The sequence below is a fragment of the Lissotriton helveticus genome, chromosome 3_1, assembly GCF_964261635.1.
Source record: "Lissotriton helveticus chromosome 3_1, aLisHel1.1, whole genome shotgun sequence".
NCBI classification, from domain to species: domain Eukaryota; kingdom Metazoa; phylum Chordata; class Amphibia; order Caudata; family Salamandridae; genus Lissotriton; species Lissotriton helveticus.
This window is the reverse complement of record NC_136061.1, coordinates 178,034,730-178,055,095: the sequence shown is the minus strand read 5'-3', so window position 1 is coordinate 178,055,095 and position 20,366 is coordinate 178,034,730. Positions and strand designations below refer to the sequence as shown.

The 20,366-nt window shown below is 45.1% G+C and overlaps 1 protein-coding gene across 12 annotated transcripts in view; it reads left to right on the top strand.

Annotated features, from left to right (window-relative positions):
• Nucleotides 1-4,260: 4,260 nt before the first annotated feature.
• Nucleotides 4,261-20,366, top strand: part of METTL27 (methyltransferase like 27) — a 597,353-nt gene continuing 581,247 nt past the window's right edge. For 11 of the 12 annotated variants that reach the window (XM_078679520.1, XM_078679530.1, XM_078679523.1 and 8 more), the window contains exons 1-2: nucleotides 4,261-4,576; nucleotides 5,583-5,740. The gene's annotated coding sequence lies outside the window, so the exon portion shown is untranslated. Of the gene's footprint in view, nucleotides 4,577-5,582; nucleotides 5,756-20,366 lie in introns of all 12 variants that reach the window. The other variant, XM_078679524.1, reaches the window with a different exon arrangement.

Below are 20,366 nucleotides of genomic sequence, written 5' to 3'. Positions count from 1 at the left end.
TAGCAAAAAGTGGGGGTAACTGTAAGAAGCCGATCCTACTTTCCTACACTGTAATACCATTTGCAATATTATTATTTGCTTAATTATACCTATCTGGGCAGCAGGTCAATTTTCAGCTCTAATTCAGTTCTTAACTCAATTATAAGTATAATTGGGAGGTATATATGTCAATGTCAATGTCAATGTCAATGTCAATGGTATTTATAAAGCGCAAACAATCATCCCGAATAGGATATCACGGCGCTATCATGACAGTAGTGAGTGATTGACAGATAACAGAGTCAAGATTATATTTAATCAGATTTAGGGAAAAGAAAAGTTTTTAATTGCTTCCTAAAGGACAAATAACAGTCTGTTAGTCTGAGTTCCATCGGCAGCTTATTCCAATTGTTTGCCGCCAGGTGGGAGAACGCCCGTCCACCCATCCTAGCTGTTTTCACACGAGTGTTTCTTGCTCCAGCTGCCGTACGGAAGCGCAGGTTCCTAGAAGGAGCATATAATCTGATTTTATTTTTTAGGAAGCGAGGACCCGTATTGTGCAATGCTCTATGCGTTATGCACAGTAGCTTAAAAGTGGCTCTCTGCCTCATTGGTAGCCAATGAAGCTCTCGCAGGCAGCTTTTGGCTGGGTCGTACTTTCTTTTATTACAAATTGCCTTCGCCGCAGGGTTCTGTACGACTTGTAGTTTGGCAAAAAGATAGTCAGCCATTCCCACGAACAAAGAGTTTCCATAATCCAGCCTACTCATTAATAAGGACTGGACCAGTATTTTCCTACACTCAATAGGGATCCATGGGAAAACTCACCGAAGCATCTTAAGTAGTGCAAAGCCTTTGCCACAGATTATAGATACATGGGTTTTCATGCTCAAGGTATTGTCTAAAATCACACCTAGGTTCTTGGCCGTTGATGCTGGACTGGGAGCGGTGCCCAAAGTTGTGGGCCACCAGCTGCTGTCCCATAGTTGTGTATGTCTACCAAACAGCAGTACCTCAGATTTGTCTGCGTTTAGCCTAAGGCAATGGTTGTGCATCCAGTTGGCTAGTTCAGTCAAACAGTTCAATAACCTATCCTTAGGGTCATCTTCTTCATCTAATGAAATCATCAGTTGGGTGTCGTCTGCGTAGGAGCAGATTCCGACACCCCACTTTCTCCCTATTTCGGCTAGTGATGAGACAAACACATTAAATAGGGTTGGACTCAATGAGGCCCCTTGTGGGATCCCATACTTGATGTTCCGGGGAGGGGAAACAAAATCACCCATCCGTACTGACTGTGTTCTGTCTTGCAGCAAAGACTGCAGCCACCTTAATGCCTCTTCCCGGATACCCTTGGCTGCAATGATTTCCAGGAGTCGGTAGTGTGGGACGGTGTCAAATGCCGCCGAGAGGTCCAATAAAATCAGGGCGACTGTTTTTCCCTGATCTACCTTGGTTCTAATATTGTCCATCACTGCCAAGAGTGTTGTCTCGGTGCAGTTATTGGCCCGGAACCCTGTTTGGGAACTATCTAATAAATCGTTGGTTTCTAAGAAATTGGAAAGCTGCCTGTTGACTAATTTCTCCATCACCTTAGACAAATAAGGTAGTTGAGAAATAGGCCGGTAGTTTGCCGGATTGTGAATATCAGACCCTGCTTTCTTTAGTAAGGGAGTGACTATGGCGTTTTTCCAAGTCTTCGGGAATTCAGCAGAATTCAACGAAAGATTAAAAACTTTGGTTACAACTGGGCAAATTATTGGTGTTAGCTGTGAGAAAATATGATGCGGGCATGGGTCCAATGGAGAGCCTGATTTTACTTCCAAGATAGCATTGCCCACTTCCTCCTCTGAGAAAGGGCCGAATCTAGGACAGCTAGCCAGAGCTGGGGATGATACACGGGGTAGTAGTTGCTTCAATTCGGTGTTGGAAAAGGAGGCATAGATCGTATCGATCTTTTCGCAGAAGTATTCATTAATTTCGTTACAGCCTTCTTGCGAGGGAGTAAGATCCAGTGAAAGATTGGCAGGGCTGCATAGGTCTTTGACTATTTTAAATAGTTCTTTCGATGAATTTTTGCTTTCTGTTATCCTCCGTGAGAAATAATCTTTTTTTGCTTTCCTAATAGCTTTATTGTAGAGCGCAAGTTCCCTTTTATATGTGGCTCTCGTTTCTAAGGTTTTATTAAGTCTCCATTTGTGTTCACAAGATGAACATTTCCTTTTTAAAGATTTTAATTCAGGTCCATACCATTTCTCTGAGACTGTGCCTCTACGTTTGTGTATAGAATGTGGAGCTGAGCAGTGTTCCAGCGCACTCCTGATATTATTCTGGAGCTCTTCTATGTCACCATTAATATTAGTGTTTCCTGTGGATACATGTGTAAAATAATGCTGGTATTTTCTACAGAATTTGTTTTCCAGCTCCTTGTTGATGCTGCTGCTGAAGCCAAAGGTTTGGAATGTTTAGTAGGTACATTAATAGTGAACACAATCATAGAATGGTCAGTCCATATCATTGGTTTAATCACATTAATGTCAATGGCTCCTATATTAGAAAACAAGAGATCTAAAATGTGTCCTGCACTATGCGTTGGCTGATTAATTCTCTGTGTCAGCTGTAGAATTTCCATGTCCTCCACTAGCTGTTTAGTTAATGGGTTGTTACTGCTATCAAAATGTACATTAAAATCCCCTATCACTAAAATATTCTTGTTCTTAAGACAGACCGGCAAAATTTGAGTAAAGAGTTGGGCACTGAAGTCTAATGTGCTAGCTGGGGGGTTATAAACTATCACTCCACCAAATAGAATGTTGGTGTTTATAGATACTGAGAACGCCATTGCTTCATGGCTGTTGGACTGTGTGATCGCTTCTTGTCTACAGGTGAAGGATTCCCTAAATAGCAAGGCCACCCCTCCGCCTCTTTTCTTCACTCTATTCAAGTTAAGTATTTTGTACTCCGCTGGAAGGGCTGTCGCGATATCTGGGGTACTATGAGTATCAAGCCAGGTCTCAGTTATAAAAACCAAATCAGGTTTGGAGTCGGTCATTAAGTCCCATAGCTCCGTCGCGTGCTTGGGTAGGGATCTAGCATTGAGGTAAATGCATTTAAGGGCCAGATTTGGGGTGTCTGTTAGACAGACTTCTGTCCCTATGTCACTTCCCCATCGGCAGTTCCGACAACAGAAAGGGCCAATAGTATCATGTGGTCCCAATCGAGCACAATGTGTGATCTTTCTTACCCCTAAGTAGTTGAGACTTCTAAACTCACTGCTGGAGTACGAGATAATGCGGCTAATACCCCCTGAAGGTAATTGGACAGGGGGTGTGGCCCCTGGTCCCGGCCTGTCGCGGACGGGCGCAGACGGGCTTGCCTTTGGCGTGCCTTCGGTGCCCCGCCGGCGCCCCCGCAGCGCCCGTCCGCTGCGCCTCCTGTATGAGGGTGCCATTTTATCCTGTCAAGGGCGGGAGGGGCTTAGCGCTAGTATGCTAGCCCTCCACCTTCTCCTCACCCAAAATGGCGGCCCCGAGCAGCCCCTACTCGGCTACAATCGGGTCAAAACAAAGTGCAAGTGCCTTTAAAACCCTGGTACAGTTTTAAGAATTGGCAACAATGTTTGAGTACAGGTCCCGGCTTTCCGCCTCAGGACACTGTGTAATTTTTAAAAATGACGATTTTTACGAGTGCAGTAAAAAATTCTGTGCAAATAACAATTTTTAAAAAGGCAGATGACAAATAGTAAGGGCGGTTTCAAACGCCTTCAAGCGCTCAGTTTCACCATACCACATACACTAGCAATCAGTGGGGGAATGGTTTCTCTGTGGTTTTTATCCTGTCAAGGGCGGGAGGGCGGGAGGGGCTTAGCGCTAGTATGGTAGCCCTCCACCTTCTCCTCACCCAAAATGGCGGCCCCGAGCAGCCCCTACTCGGCTACAATCGGGTCAAAACAAAGGGCAAGTGCCTTTAAAACTCTGGTACAGTTTTAAGAATTGCCAACAATATTTGAGTACAGGTCCCGGCTTTCCGCCTCAGGAACCTGTGTAATTTTTAAAAATGACGATTTTTACGAGTGCAGTAAAAATTTCTGTGCAAATAACAATTTTTAAAAAGGCAGATGACAAATAGTAAGGGCGGTTTCAAACGCCTTCAAGCGCTCAGTTTCACCATACCACACACACTAGCAATCCGTGGGGGAATGGTTTCTCCGTGGTTTTTATCCTGTCAAGGGCGGGAGGGCGGGAGGGGCTTAGCGCTAGTATGCTAGTCCTCCACCTTCTCCTCACCCAAAATGGCGGCCCCGAGCAGCCCCTACTCGGCTACAATCGGGTCAAAACAAAGTGCAAGTGCCTTTAAAACCCTGGTACAGTTTTAAGAATTGCCAACAATGTTTGAGTACAGGTCCCGGCTTTCCGCCTCAGGACACTGTGTAATTTTTAAAAATGACGATTTTTACGAGTGCAGTAAAAAATTCTGTGCAAATAACAATTTTTAAAAAGGCAGATGACAAATAGTAAGGGCGGTTTCAAACGCCTTCAAGCGCTCAGTTTCACCATACCACACACACTAGCAATCTTCGAGAAGCTGAACATGACAGGTATGTCTACATGTATATGTTTGCTACAATTTATATTTCTTGCTTTCATGCAGTACTCCAGCAGTCACACATATGTAACATAGCACATCGCATATGGACTTAATGAATCTATGACATCAAAATAATGAGTTTATATTATCATTGAAAATATCACTAAAAGTTAACGTTTGAGAGGGAAATGGGGTATATTTACATGAAAAGTACTGGGACGTCAGCATATACCTTGCATTTTTTTGTGTTAAGGCCCTACTTCAGGGTGAAAAGATATATGTACATAAATAACGAGCTGATTGTTCTTGTGTATGCGCATCTATCCACTATTGGGTTTGTGCACTTTGCCTGGAAAGGGGGGAGGTGTTACGGGGTGAGCTTGGACATTTTTGCCTAGGGCAACAAAAACTCTAGCGCCACCCCAGATCGTAAATATGCTTCAAGTATAAGTAGAAATCTACAGAAAGTAGGTTTATATTTTTCATGAATCATGCCTTGGGTGTATGCTTAATATGTTCTTTTGCAAAGAAAGCATGACTACGCAGCTCCCTGCACTACATAGGTTCCGTTTCTAGGCACAGGACCTCTGTGTTGGGAGCCCGCAGCCACGCCTCTGAGGACCCGCGCAGATGTGCGACTGTTGATTTCTGAATATGGTCCTCTGTGTATATTTGAAGAAAAAAGGAAGTTGTACCTGCCAACTATCACTTGGAAAGAAATCCAAGTACATTATTGCAAACATCACTAGACAGAATGTTTTCCTTTTTGGTTGTTAAACATCTGATTGCTTATAAAAAAAAAACGCTGCAAAGGCCAATCCTATGATCTTTCAAATTAATCACGAGGTCTGTAATTTAACATTGCATATGGGGAATAAATAGGTTTAAATCAATTTAAACAAGATTAAGTCCCCTCTTATAATAATAAACATTCCATGTCCAGCTTCAGAAATCTTTTTGAATCAGAAAATGGTAATTTCTAGACATTAATGTTACACCATCTCTTTTTTCCGCAGAGTGAACGAAATGCTTGCCAACCCAAACCATCATCAAAGCCAAGTAGGAGATGTGCATAAATTGTTTCTCTTGGAGAAGAACGACCGGAGCCGCTCTTTTGTTTTAAAGGCAGAAGGCCATATAGGAGGAATTAAATACTCCTTCTGGGGTATTGGAGGTGAGATTTGTGAAGGTATTGACTTTTGTTGTGTCACTGGCAAGGATACCAGTAGGAATAATGTTCATTGCTAAGTCATAGAGTCTGGGGTGTGGGCTGGCGTCAAAATCGTTCTGGAACAGAAAATAGGCCCTTGTACCAAAATAAAAGTATCCCTCATTAGTGAATTAGATACTTTAAAAAGTGGTTCATGTTTGCAAATTGGGGCAGTTTGGAACATGTAAAGCATGCAGTATGAGTGTTTTCAAGGTATGGAAGACTGCATGGATTTGAGCTTACTGCAGGCAATGTTTCTTTTAACATCATAGAAATCCACTGTAAAAACCAGCCCAGCAGACCACAACTAAGGCCCACAAATTCGCCAAAAAAACAGTCTACACATTGACCTACCAGACCAGCCCATCTGGCACTGCTTGATTGGCCTATAGGCCAGTCCAACCCTGACATTGAGTAGGACACAGCATAAACTCAGACCCCTTTGTAGGAGTAGTGTAAATGCATAGGCAGAGGCCACAGCAGACCTGGACACGGGTTGTGACACAGAGATTGACTGTTGACAGGGAACAGTAGTGGGCACGGTCAGCAACAGGTTGGCCAAAATGTCCCCAGAGGATGTTGAGGGCTGTTTCATGTTCGCAACGCGTCCTACATGATTGCCACTAGTTGACAAGAAACAGTACACCACAGGAGGAAGCAGCTTACTTGAGTCTCAGTGCTAAAAAGAGGAAAATCCGCACTATATTCAAGTCATTGCAGGACAGTATGCAGTCAGTTAGCACTAATTTGTGGGTTACCCGTGATGTATGTGAATCAATGGAAAAACCAAAACGGAGAAACCACATTGGAAGACAACAAATCATGGAAAACCAATTTTAAAGAAAGACAATTTTAAGGAAATTCAAATAAATCCAAAATTAATGGAATATTTTAATGGAAATATAACTTTAAAGGAAAAATCAAAAATGATGTGACACTTGGGTGAAGTTTAAGACTAGTGTGGATTTTTAGGTTCCGGATGGATAATGTTTAGGGCTTTTTAGTGGTCAGGAATGGGTGGAGTTAAAGCTTAGAAAGAAGTTTCAGGTTCCATGTGTAGTGAAATTTAGGGGTTGTGAGGGTTTTTTTAGGTTTCAGGAATGGGTGGAGTTTATCGGTGGTGAGAGGGTTTTTGGGTTTACAGATCAATCAATCATTTGTAAAGCGCACTACATGCCCGTGAGGGTCTCAAGGCGCTGAGGAGAGGGGAGGGGGCCGCTACTGATCGAACAGCCAGGTCTTGAGTATCCTCCTGAAGGTCAGCAGGTCTTGGGTCTGTCGTAGGCTCAGTGGGAGGGTGTTCCATGTCTTGGCGGCGAGGTGGGAGAAGGATCTCCCACCTGTGGTTGTTCTTCGGATGCACGGGACGGTGGTGAGTGAGAGGTCGGTGTAGCGTAGCTGGCAGTTGGGGATGTAGAAGGAGAGCCATCTGTTGAGCTAGGCTGGGCTGGTCTTGTGGAGTGCTTTGTGTGCGTGGATGAGGAGCTTGAAGGATATCCTCTTGTTGACGGGGAGCCAGTGCAGGTTTCTCAAGTGAGGGGTGATGTGGCCGTGTCGTGGTTCGTCGAGGATCAATCGTGCTGAGGCATTTTGGATGCGTTGTAGTAGTTTGATGAGCTTGGTCGGGGCTCTCGCGTAGAGGGGGTTTCCGTTGTTGAGTCTGCTGCTGATGAGGGCCTGGGTGACTGGCAGGAGGAGGAGACGGCGTTGACTTGCTTGGTCATTGAGAGCGTTGGGTCGAGGATGATTCCCAGGTAGCGTGCGTGGTCGGTGGGTGTGGGGGCTGCCCCCAGTGCCGTCGGCCACCAGGAGTTGTCCCAGGCTGAAGGGTTGGAGTCGACGATGAGGACCTCTGTCTTGACTGAGTTCAGCTTCAGACGGCTGATCTTCATCCAGTCGGCGACGGCCTTCATTCCTTTGTGAAGGTTGGCTTTGTCGGTGATGGGGTCTTTGGTGAGGGAGAGGATCAGTTGAGTGTCGTCGCAGATTATGTTGAGGTCGTGCTGTCGGGTGACGTGTGCGAGCGGGGCTATGTAAATGTTGAACTGTGTCAGGCTGAGGGAGGATCCCTGGGGTAACCCGCAGATGAACTCAGAGGCTTTGAAATGGAATGGGGGGAGGCGGACGCTCTGGGTTCTGCCGTAGAGGAAGGAGGTGGTCCATTCCAGAGCCTTGTCTCGGATCCCTGGGGCATGCGCGTAGAGTGCGGTGGCAGACAGTGTCGAAGGCGGCGGAGTGGTCTAGGAGGATGAGTACTGCAGTCTCACCATTGTCCAGCAGGGTCCTGATGTCATCGGTGGCGGCGATGAGGGCAGTCTTGGTGCTGTGGTTGCTGCGGAACCCTGAATGTGAAGGGTCCAGGATTCTGTTTTCTTCGAGGTATCGGGTTAGCTGTCTGTTGACGATTTTCTCGATTACCTTGGCCGGAGAGATAGGCCGAAAGTTCTTGAGGTCTCTTGGGTCTGCCTTAGGTGTTTTGAGTAGGGCGTTGAGCTCGGCGTGTTTCCAGATCTCTGAGAAGGTTGCAGTCTCAAGGGAGAGATTGATGATGTTGTGCAGGTGGGGTGCGATGGAGCTGCTTGCTTTGTTGAAGACGTGGTGCAGGAATGGGTCTGACGGACAGCCGGAGTGGATTGTGCTCATGTTCTTGGGTATCCAGTCATAATATCAAGTTTTTTATTTCAACTGGACAGAATATCGAGTAAAAAATATAGAATGGACAGAATATCGACTAGACATAATACAGACAACAAAAATATCGACTAGAAAAAATTAATATCGAATAGAATGGACATAATATCGAATCAAAAATATAGAAGACATAATATAGACAACAAAAATATCGAATTTAAGGTAAGTTAATATTATTTTTTGTTTTTTGTGTAATATAATTCTGTAGCGGGTTGTGGGTTTATAGGGGAATAGGGTGGGAAGTAATTTAATTATAATTAATTAAATATGTTAATTTATTTATTGATATTTATTTAGAATTAATGGTTAATTAATTATTAATTGGTAATTAATTAAAATATAATTGGTAATTAATTATAATTGATTAATAGATAAATATTTTAATTTTAGTAATTTATTTTCTGTAGCGGGTTGTGGGTTTATAGGGGAATAGGGTGGGAAGTAATTTAATTATAATTAATTAAATATGTTAATTTATTTATTGATATTTATTTAGAATTAATGGTTAATTAATTATTAATTGGTAATTAATTAAAATATAATTGGTAATTAATTATAATTGATTAATTGATAAATATGTTAATTTTATTAAATTATTTTCTGTAGCGGGTTGTGGGTTTATAGGGGAATAGGGCGGGAAGTAATATAATTATAATTAATTAAATATGTTAATTTATTTATTGTTAATTATTTTGAATTAATTGTTAATTAATTTTTAATAGGTAATTAATTAAAATATAATTGGTAATTCAAATTAATTGATTAATTTTTAAATTGAAAATTAATTTATTGTTAATAGGTAATTAATTAGTATTAGTAGGTAATTTTTTATAATTAAATAATTTTAATTTGTATTTATAAATAATTATTTAATATATTTTATACAATTGTTAAATATTTTAATTATTTTGTAATTGGTATTACTATTTATGTTATTTATATTTATATATGAAGTATTTACTTTCCCTACTATTGCACTCACTGGAGTTGGAATAGTAATGTTTACCCCTACACTATCCAACACTTTCCCTACTGTTGCACTCTCTGGAGTTGGAATAGTAATTTTAACCCCAACGCTATCCAACTCTTTCCCTACTGTTGGACTCTCTGGAGTTGGAATAGTAATTTTAACCCCTACGCTATCCAACGCTTTCCCTACTGTTGCACTCTCTGGAGTGGGAATAGTAATTTTTACCACTACGCTATCCAACGCTTTCCCTACTGTTGCACTCTCTGGAGTGGGAATAGTAATTTTTACCCCTACGCTACCCAACGCTTTCCCTACTATTGCACTCTCTGGAGTGGGAATAGTAATTTTTTCCCCTACGCTATCCAATGCTTTCCCTACTGTTGCACTCTCTGGACTGGGAATAGTAATTTTTACCCCTACGCTATCCAACTCTTTCCCTACTGTTGCACTCTCTGGAGAGGGAATAGTAACTTTAATCTCTACGCTATCCAACTCTTTCCCTACTGTTGCACTCTCTGGAGTGGGAATAGTAACTTTAACCTCTACGCTATCCAACGCTTTCCCTACTGTTGCACTCGCTGGAGTGGGAATAGTAATTTTTATCCCTACGCTATCCAACTCTTTCCCTACTGTTGCACTCTCTGAAGATGGAATAGTAATTTTAACCCCTACGCCATCCAACGGTTTCCCTACTGTTGCACTCTCTGGAGTGGGACTAGTAATTTTTACCCCTACGCTATCCTATGCTTTCCCTACTTTTGCACTCTCTGGAGTGGGAATAGTAATTTTTACCCCTACGCTATCCAACGCTTTCCCTACTATTGCACTCTCTGGAGTGGGAATAGTAATTTTTTCCCCTACGCTATCCAATGCTTTCCCTACTGTTGCACTCTCTGGAGTGTGAATAGTAATTTTTACCCCTACGCTATCCAACTCTTTCCCTACTGTTGCACTCTCTGGAGTGGGAATAGTGACTTTAATCTCTACGCTATCCAACTCTTTCCCTACTGTTGCACTCTCTGGAGTGGGAATAGTAACTTTAACCTCTACGCTATCCAACGCTTTCCCTACTGTTGCACTCGCTGGAGTGGGAATAGTAATTTTTATCCCTACGCTATCCAACTCTTTCCCTACTGTTGCACTCTCTGAAGATGGAATAGTAATTTTAACCCCTACGCCATCCAACGGTTTCCCTACTGTTGCACTCTCTGGAGTGGGACTAGTAATTTTTACCCCTACGCTATCCTATGCTTTCCCTACTTTTGCACTCTCTGGAGTGGGAATAGTAATTTTTACCCCTACGCTATCCAACGTTTTCCCTACTGTTGCACTCTCTGGAGTGGGAATAGTATTTTTTACCCCTACGCTATCCAACGCTTTAAATACTCTTGCACTCTCTGGAGTGGGAATAGTAATTTTTACCCCTACGCTATCCAACGCTTTCCCTACTGTTGCACTCGCTGGAGTGGGAATAGTAATTTTTACCCCTACGCTATCCAACTCTTTCCCTACTGTTGTACTCTCTGGAGTGGGAATAGTAACTTTAATCCCTACGCTATCCAACGCTTTCCCTACTTTTGCACTCTCTGGAGTGGGAATAGTATTTTTTACCCCTACGCTATCCAACGCTTTCCATACTCTTGCACTCTCTGGAGTGGGAATAGTAATTTTTACCCCTACGCTATCCAACGCTTTCCCTACTGTTGCACTCGCTGGAGTGGGAATAGTAATTTTTACCCCTACGCTATTCAACTCTTTCCCTACTGTTGTACTCTCTGGAGTGGGAATAGTAACTTTAATCCCTACGCTATCCAACGCTTTCCCTACTGTTGCACTCTCTGGAGTGGGAATAGTAATTTTTACCCCTACGCTATCCAACTCTTTCCCTACTGTTGCACTCTCTGGAGTTGGAATAGTAATTTTAACCCCTACGCTATCCAACTCTTTCCCTACTGTTGTACTCTCTGGAGTGGGAATAGTAACTTTAATCCCTACGCTATCCAACGCTTTCCCTACTGTTGGACTCTCTGGAGTTGGAATAGTAATTTTAACCCCTACGCTATCCAACGCTTTCCCTACTGTTGCACTCTCTGGAGTGGGAATAGTAATTTTTACCACTACGCTATCCAACGCTTTCCCTACTGTTGCACTCTCTGGAGTGGGAATAGTAATTTTTACCCCTACGCTATCCAACGCTTTCCCTACTATTGCACTCTCTGGAGTGGGAATAGTAATTTTTTCCCCTACGCTATCCAATGCTTTCCCTACTGTTGCACTCTCTGGACTTCCAGTCCCAGCATACATCGCTTTAAATTGTTCACCTGAGATGGAACTTTGGGAATATTCAGGTGATTCAGATTGTAACAGCAATAAAAGAGGGACTTATGAAACTGGTTGTTGTTTGCTTGCAGTCTAACAATTTGCAGATATGCCTATGAAGAAGGGTGGTGAACTCGAAACGCGTCAGGCTCTGCGGGCGCCGACTGCATTTGCTTCTTCCCTAAACTGGAGAGTGCTATCAGGGAGTGCACTCCGCTTTTGGGCAACTTGTGAGACTTGAATATTTGCGGCCGACCCGGCCAGGGAGAGCACCGCTGCACAACGGAGCGGTTCCGCTGCTGGTTCCTGAATCGGCATAGCGGACCTGGTTTGCACAAAACTTGACCGGGGAAGTGCTATGCAAATGCTTTCATGAAAGTGGAATTATTTTATTGTGAGAACTGCAAGCAGCCCACATGGGTGATATATGATTGGACTTCCAGTCCCAGCGTACATCGCTTTAAATTGTTCACCTGAGATGGAACTTTGGGAATACTCAGGTGATTCAGATTGTAACAGCAATAAAAGAGGGACTAATGAAACTGGTTGTTGTTTGCTTGCAGTCTAACAATATGCAGATATGCCTATGAAGAAGGGTGGTGAACTCGAAACGCGTCAGGCTCTGCGGGCGCCGACTGCATTTGCTTCTTCCCTAAACTGGAGAGTGCTAACAGGGAGTGCACTCCGCTTTTGGGCAACTTGTGAGACTTGAATATTTGCGGCCGACCCGGCCGGGGAGAGCACAGCTGCACAACGGAGCGGTTCCGCTGCTGGTTCCTGAATCGGCGTAGCGGACCTGGTTTGCACAAAACTTGACCGGGGAAGTGCTATGCAAGTGCTTTCGTGAAAGTGGAATTATTTTATTGTGAGAACTGCAAGCAGCCCACATGGGTGATATATGATTGGACTTCCAGTCCCAGCGTACATCGCTTTAAATTGTTCACCTGAGATGGAACTTTGGGAATACTCAGGTCATTCAGATTGTAACAGCAATAAAAGAGGGACTTATGAAACTGGTTGTTGTTTGCTTGCAGTCCAACAATATGCTGATATGCCTATGAAGAAGGGTGGTGAACTCGAAACGCGTCAGGCTCTGCGGGCGCCGACTGCATTTGCTTCTTCCCTAAACTGGAGAGTGCTAACAGGGAGTGCACTCCGCTTTTGGGCAACTTGTGAGACTTGAATATATATATTTATATATATATATATATATATATATATATATATATATATATATATATATATATATATATATATATGCATTACATTTGTTTTTTAAAGTTATATTAATTATTTTTTAATGTTATGTTTATTTAAGTATTTTAAATGAGTTAAAAATAATTTTATTTATTATTATATTACTTTTAAATGACTTTTAAGACATTTAAAAAATTCGATATTTTGACAGTCTATATTTTTTACACTCGATATTTTGGAGTCGATATTTTTGTACTTACCTGTTTAAAGATAGGAAGTCCATATTTTGTAGTCGATATTTTGACCTCGATATTTTGTCGTCTCGATATTGTGACTGTCGATATTCTGTCAGTGATCCTGGTCTTGATGGTGCGACGCTCATGCTGGACCAAGCTAGCAGGGGGTCGTGGTTGATGGTGTGCGGAGGATCTGTTGTGTGTACTTGTCTGTTGGGGCTGTCTGGGTGTTGAAGCTGTCGTGGATGTCTGCTATCTTGTGGTGGAAGAAGGTGGTGAGGGAGTCGCACAGGGCTTGCGACGACAGGATGTCGACAGGGTTGGAGCTGGGGTTGGAGAGTTCCTTCACGATGTTGAAGAGCTCCTTGCTGTTATGTGCATTGTTGTGTGCATTGTTGAAGGAGGTCCTCTTGGCCGCCCTGATGAGGTGGTGGTGGTTGCGGATGGCGTCCTTGTGTGCTGCGTGGCTGTCCGGAGTTTGTTCACTGTGCCATTCCATCTCTAGTTTCCGGCAGGCTTGCTTGGAGGCAAAGAGTTCTGGGGTGAACCAACTGGCCCTTTGCTGGTGTCTCTGTGGGGGCGTTTCTTCAGCGGGCGAGGGTTTTGGTGCAGTCCTCGATCCAGCGTCTGAGGCTGTGGGCAGGGTCGTCGGTGTTGGAGGGTTTGGTGGGTGGGCTGAGAGCGCGGTTTGCATGTACTTGGTCTTCAGTGATTTTGCTCCAGCAGGGGCAAGGGATCTGTTGGGTGCGGTGGTGTGTGGTGGGTTTCTGGAAGGCGAAGTGGATGCAGCGGTGGTCGGTCCACAGGAGTTCGGCGGTGTGTCTGACGGAGACGTGTGGGCTGGAGGAGAGGACGGGGTCGAGCCTGTGGCCAGCAGAGTGGGTTTAGGGGTATGAGTTGTTTTCAGGGTGCAGGGATTGGTTGGAGTGTAGGGATGTGGTGGGGTTTTCGGGTTCATGGATGCGCAGAGTTTAGGGCTCGGTAGTGTTTTTAAGTTCAGTGATTGGTAGAGGTTAGTGGTGGTCAACAGTTTTTAGAGTTTTAGAGTTCAGGATTGGGTGGAGTTTAGGGCGGTGAGTAGTTTTAAGGATTCCAAGATGGGTAGTATTTAGATGTAAGAAGGGGTTTTTAGGGTTCAGGGATGGGTAAGAGGTATGGGGTGGTGAGTGTTTTTTATTGGTCATGGAAGGGTGTAGTTTAAGTGCAGTGAGTGTTTTTTTAGTGTTCAGGGATGGGTGGAGTTTGGGTGTGGTAAAGGGTTTTAAAGGGTCGGGAATGGGAGGTGTTTGGACATAGAAGGGGCTTTCAGGGTGCAGTAATGGGTGGACTTTATAGGAAGTGATGGTTTTACGGTTCAGGGATCATTGGAGCATAGGGGTAGAAAGTATTTTTAGGGTTCAGGGATAGGTGGAGTGTAGGGGTCAGGGATGGGTGTAGTTTAGGTGTATTGAGAGCCTTTAGGTTTCTGGGATGGGTTGAGGTTTGAGATAGAAAGAGCTTTAAGGGATCAGGGATCGGTGTAGTCTAGGTGTGGTGAGGGGCTTTTAGGGGGCAGGGATTGATGGTGTTTAGGGATTGTGAGGGATTGTGAGGGGTATTTAGCGGTGGTTAGGGGTGAGCAAACTAGAGGCATCTGATGTAATTGTTTGACAGTGTAAAAGATATAAAAAAGTAATGTCTCATGAAGCAAAGCACTGAAATGAATACCTCTGACAAAACGGTTTCTGAAAGTAAGATCTGCAACCATTTACACCTCAAAAATAAGTGTGCAAAAATTCTATGAACTGATTTTTACAAAAAGTGAAATACCATTCATTCTGAAAATTTCCATTAAACAGTTTCGATGAAATGGTTTCTCTGTAATGGTATATGGTTAATTTATTTTTCTATGAACACCCATACAATCATTACCTGTGCAGAATGAAAGTTGGCTTGTAAGTGGCATGTTTGGTTCAGACCATAAGGTGCAGACATGTTGGGAAGCATTCCGCTGAACAAAGATAGCAATGTCATTAGTACTGCTCAGGGCTTACCAATGGGTCAATGTATTCAGACCCTTGTGTATTCCTGTTTGTGCATGGTCAGAATTATAAGTTGTTAGGTATTTATGCTTCAGGTAAATATCGGATGCGTTAAATAGCATAACCTTCATTAAATTTCAGCAGGTCAAACCTGCTGAAATTTAACAGAGGAAATGTGGACAGTACTTACCGTACAAATAGCATGAAAAGGCCACTTGGTCTACGAGATGTGGAGGAGTGTATTGGGGTGTCCCTTTTAAAGGACGGTTTCCCTCACCCACCGAGGGTGCTTCATCATAGGGTAACCTCCACATATTAGGAACTTTAGTCATAATGCAGGCTCTAACCCCCTCTCTGAGAGGGAGGAGCTCAGGGATATTTACTGAGTTAGTAAGAGGTACACTCAGAAGCACGAATCCTCCTGAGGCGGAAGCCGGGAGTTCTTTTGTTGTATTTATTTTGAAACTTATATGTCACATCATTGCTGATTTTAAAAGCACTCACTCTGTTTAGGACTTCAGGACTCTGTCCTCTAGCGCACTGACAGCCGAGTACACGCTGGTCGCGGACCCTTGCAAACAAAATTTTCCCGCCGCCATCACCGGCGAGCCGCGAGGCCACGCCCACTCTGAGGCCACGCCCCCCGCCCTGTTCTGCTTAAAAGCGCCGACCTTCAGCGCCACAGTTAGAAGCACGAATCCTCCTGAGGCGGAAGCCGGGAGTTCTTTTGTTGTATTTATTTTAAAACTTATATGTCACATCATTGCTGATTTTAAAAGCACTCACTCTGTTTAGGACTTCAGGACTCTGTCCTCTAGCGCACCGCACAGCCGAGTACACGCTGGTCGCGGACCCTTGCAAACAAAATTTTCCCGCCGCCATCACCGGTGAGCCGCAAGGCCACGCCCACTCTGAGGCCACGCCCCAACCCTGTTCTGCTTAAAAGCGCCGACCTTCAGCGCCACAGTTAGAAGCACGAATCCTCCTGAGGCGGAAACCGGGAGTTCTTTTGTTGTATTTATTTTAAAACTTATATGCCACATCATTGCTGATTTTAAAAGCACTCACTCTGTTTAGGACTTCAGGACGAATCCTCCTGAGGCGGAAGCCGGGAGTTCTTTTGTTGTATTTATTTTAAAACTTATATGTCACATCATTGCTGATTTTAAAAGCACTCACTCTGTTTAGGACTTCAGGACTCTGTCCTCTAGCGCACCGCACAGCCGAGTACACGCTGGTCGCGGACCCTTGCAAACAAAATTTTCCCGCCGCCATCACCGGCGAGCCGCGAGGCCACGCCCACTCTGAGGCCACGCCCCCCGCCCTGTTCTGCTTAAAAGCGCCGACCTTCAGCGCCACAGTTGGAAGCACGAATCCTCCTGAGACGGAAGCCGGGAGTTCTTTTGTTGTATTTATTTCAAAACTTATATGTCACATCATTGCTGATTTTAAAAGCACTCACTCTGTTTAGGACTTCAGGACTCTGTCCCCTAGCGCACCGCACAGCCGAGTACACGCTGGTCGCGGACCCTTGCAAACAAAATTTTCCCGCCGCTATCACCGGCGAGCCGCGAGGCCACGCCCACTCTGAGGCCACGCCCCCCGCCCTTCCCATCCCCTTATCAACATGTGCATTTACCGTACGCGCAGCGGACGGGCGCAGCGGGCGCGCCGTTTGCGCGCCGAAGGCGCGCCTAAGGCAAGCCCGTCTACGCCCGTCATCGCCAAGACATCGCCTCTCGCCTGTCCCCCTGGCCAATCTACCCGGGAACCCATCCGCTATGACAGAGACTCCCTTATGGCACTGAACCCTAGAAGGAACTGCAAGATGACATCGGGATATCTCGGACAGACCTACCTCCACTGTAAGTCTTGTCATGTCTCCACACCCAACCCTTGTCTGCCTAAACACCTGTCAGCTATGCACAAACCTACCCCCCTCACCATCCTACAACTCAATGTGAGGTCGCTCGGTACGCACCACCAAGAGGTTAACACCCTGATAATGGAAGAAAACCCTGACATCCTCTTCATTTGCGAAACCTGGTTACACGACGACATGACCAGTATTATCAATCTCGCGCTACCCGAGAGCTATCACATGAACTTGATAAATAGAGACACTAGAGGTGGCGGCATCGCTGTCATATACAGAAAGCAATTTCTGTGCTTGTTCACTAAAGAAACTATCTCGAACTGTGAAAGCGCTCGCTTTAAGATCACTGCAGGACCTCAGTTCTCACTGTCCGGCCTCTATATTTATCGTCCCCCCGGGCCTTCATCTGAGTTCATAGAAGCTCTCCTTGAAGTAGCAAACTCCCTAGTGGTGAGCTCGGCTAATTTCACTATACTAGGAGATTTAAACCTCCATTTCGACCGGAACCAAGACCCTACTATTAAAAATCTTCTGGCCGACCTGTCAGCCCTACAACCCTGCCCCCTGATTCAGGATGCCACCCACTCGGCCGGTCACATCCTAGACCCTGTTTTCACTAACCTCCGGAGACTCTAACAGAGGTGCCCAAACCCATGGACTGGACGGACCATCACTTAATCAAATTCACTATACTGATTAAGGAAGCGTTCACTGGAGCTGAATCCTCCCGTCACCTCAAAAGAGCATGGCATGAACTCTCACCCAGTGACCTGCACGCCACCTTAGGAGAATTCCACCAAGAAGCGCATAAAAACATAGACACTACATATGCTGCTTTTCATAATTGGATCACTCAAGGGTTAGACACCCTTATACCGCTCAAATGGACTAAGGGACGCAACTCCCCCTCCAACCCTTGGTATAATAACACCCTGAAAGTCATGCGGAAGGACTGTAAGACAGCCGAAAGAGCATGGAGACGTGAATACAGCAACAAAGACAAATCTGCCTATCGTTTCAAACAAAAGCTTTATCACAAAGCAATTTGCTCCGCTAGGGCCTCCTTTTACGCTGAAGAGATTAACTCTAGCCCTAACCCCTCCAAAGTGGTGTTCAAACTTGTGGATGAGCTGCAGAGTAAGAGATCTCCCTCTTCTCATACCATGTCAGCACAGCAATGTGAGGACCTTGCATCCTTCTTTGTCGACAAAGTATAAAACATCTATAAATCCTTCCCGCACCACTCAGCCGCATCTCTCAACTCCCCCCCTACCCACCAATAAAGGCACCAAGCTGGAGCATATACCTGAAATCTCCCAGGAAGACCTGAAGGTACTCTGCAAGAAAGTCAAATGTGGTTCCCCAGCAGACCCCATGAGACCGGCCCACTTCATGGAATCTCTGGAATTCCTACTTCCCTCCCTAGCATTTATACTGAACCTATCCTTTTCCTCGGCCACGGTACCGACTGCCTGGAAGCAAGCATGGGTCTCTCCCATCATTAAAAAACCGACTCTCGATCCCTCCAAACTGGAGAACTTCAGACCCATTTCATTGCTCCCTTGGATATCCAAGCTCGCAGAGGCCCACGTTAACATCGCCCTGTCCAAACATATGGATCTAAACAACACCTTAGATCCATCTCAAAACGGTTTCAGGCCAGGCCACAGCACCGAGTCTGCCCTCCTAGCTACGTCAGAACATCTCCGGACGATTCTCGATACCGGCCAAAGTGCTGCGCTGATCCTATTAGATCTCAGCGCGGCCTTTGACACGGTATCCCATAACATCCTGTTGAATCGTCTGGCTACCGCTGATATCGCGGACCGTGCTCTAGAATGGTTCCGCTCCTTTCTGGAGGACAGGTCATTCAGGGTTTCGGCCCCTCCATTCCTCTCCCAGTCCCACACCATCGGACAGGGAGTCCCTCAAGGCTCTGCACTCAGCCCATCCCTCTTCAACCTATATGTACAACCTCTTGCGGCTGTAGCCAGAGAATGGGACCTCTCGCTGGTGTCATATGCTGATGACACTCAGCTGGCTATCACTCTTACCGAGGGTCCCTCCACCTCTGCAGCAAGGTTCAGGGATGGGCTGGCAGCGGTAGCCCAATGGATGACAGACAATTGCCTACAGCTCAATGCAGGCAAGACGGAGGTGCTGCTCCTCGGAAAGAACACCAGTCACTGTAACCAACACTGGTGTCCATCGTCGCTGGGCACCATCCCACCCCCCAAATCCTTGGTCAAAAACTTGGGTGTGTGTATGGACTCATCACTCAACTTCCAGACCCACACAAAAAGAGAAGCGGCCACCTGTGTGGGTCTGATGAGGAGCCTCAATCCCATACTCGGCTTCTTTGAGCCCAAGGTCCGCCAAACAATCATCCAAGCCACAATTCTGTCCCGCTTAGACTACACTAACGTCTTACTTTTGGGCGCCAATAAAGCAGAGATAGCGCGTCTACAGCGCGTACAGAATACCGCGGCAAGAACCTTAGTCGGACTTCCCCGCAGATGCTCGGCCAAAACCACAATCCGAAAACTGCATTGGCTGCCTATCGAGTCCCGAATCAAGTTTAAAGCTCTCGTCATGATCTTTAAAATCCTTAAGACTGGACGCCCAGAACTCCTCCGGCCTCTCCTTACACCTTATGTGCCACAGCGCAATCTGCGCTCACTAGGGCAACAACTTCTGATGGTCCCTTTCACAAAGTTGGCTCGACCTGCCTCTTAGCATCCGCTCACTGGACAATCTGTATGCCTTCCGGAGAGCCGTGAAAACCCACTTATTTCCTCCCCTCTAGGTCCTGCCTAGTCTCTGCCCTCTTGAATGTTCTGTGGTTCACCAGCGCCGGGACGCCCCTTTGCTGGGGCAGCTGTTTGCGCTCTACCAAATTTTAACATAACATAACACTAAGGCCTGTGAGCAAGCAGGGTGTGGTGAGGAGTGAAAAGAAGAAAGAGGCATGTGAGGTAAAACTAACTCCAGGGTACACTGTCAACTTTATTTGGATGTCCCTGGGCCAGGATTGAAATCAGACTACAACAGGAGGGTATTCAGCCTGTCATAGAACTGTGTGGATCTACATGTTTCTGTCTTACACCCTCCTTAGAGGTGTGGCAGCTTTTTTCAGGACCTATGTGAAAAAATTTGTAGAATGGGTCTTGGAGAAAACATTCTAAATCATAAATCAATGTGATGCTATACAAAACCAGTAGTTCGAGTGGAGTGCCACTCTATCAGAGTTCCACTGAAAGAGATAAGTTGTTTCAAAAGT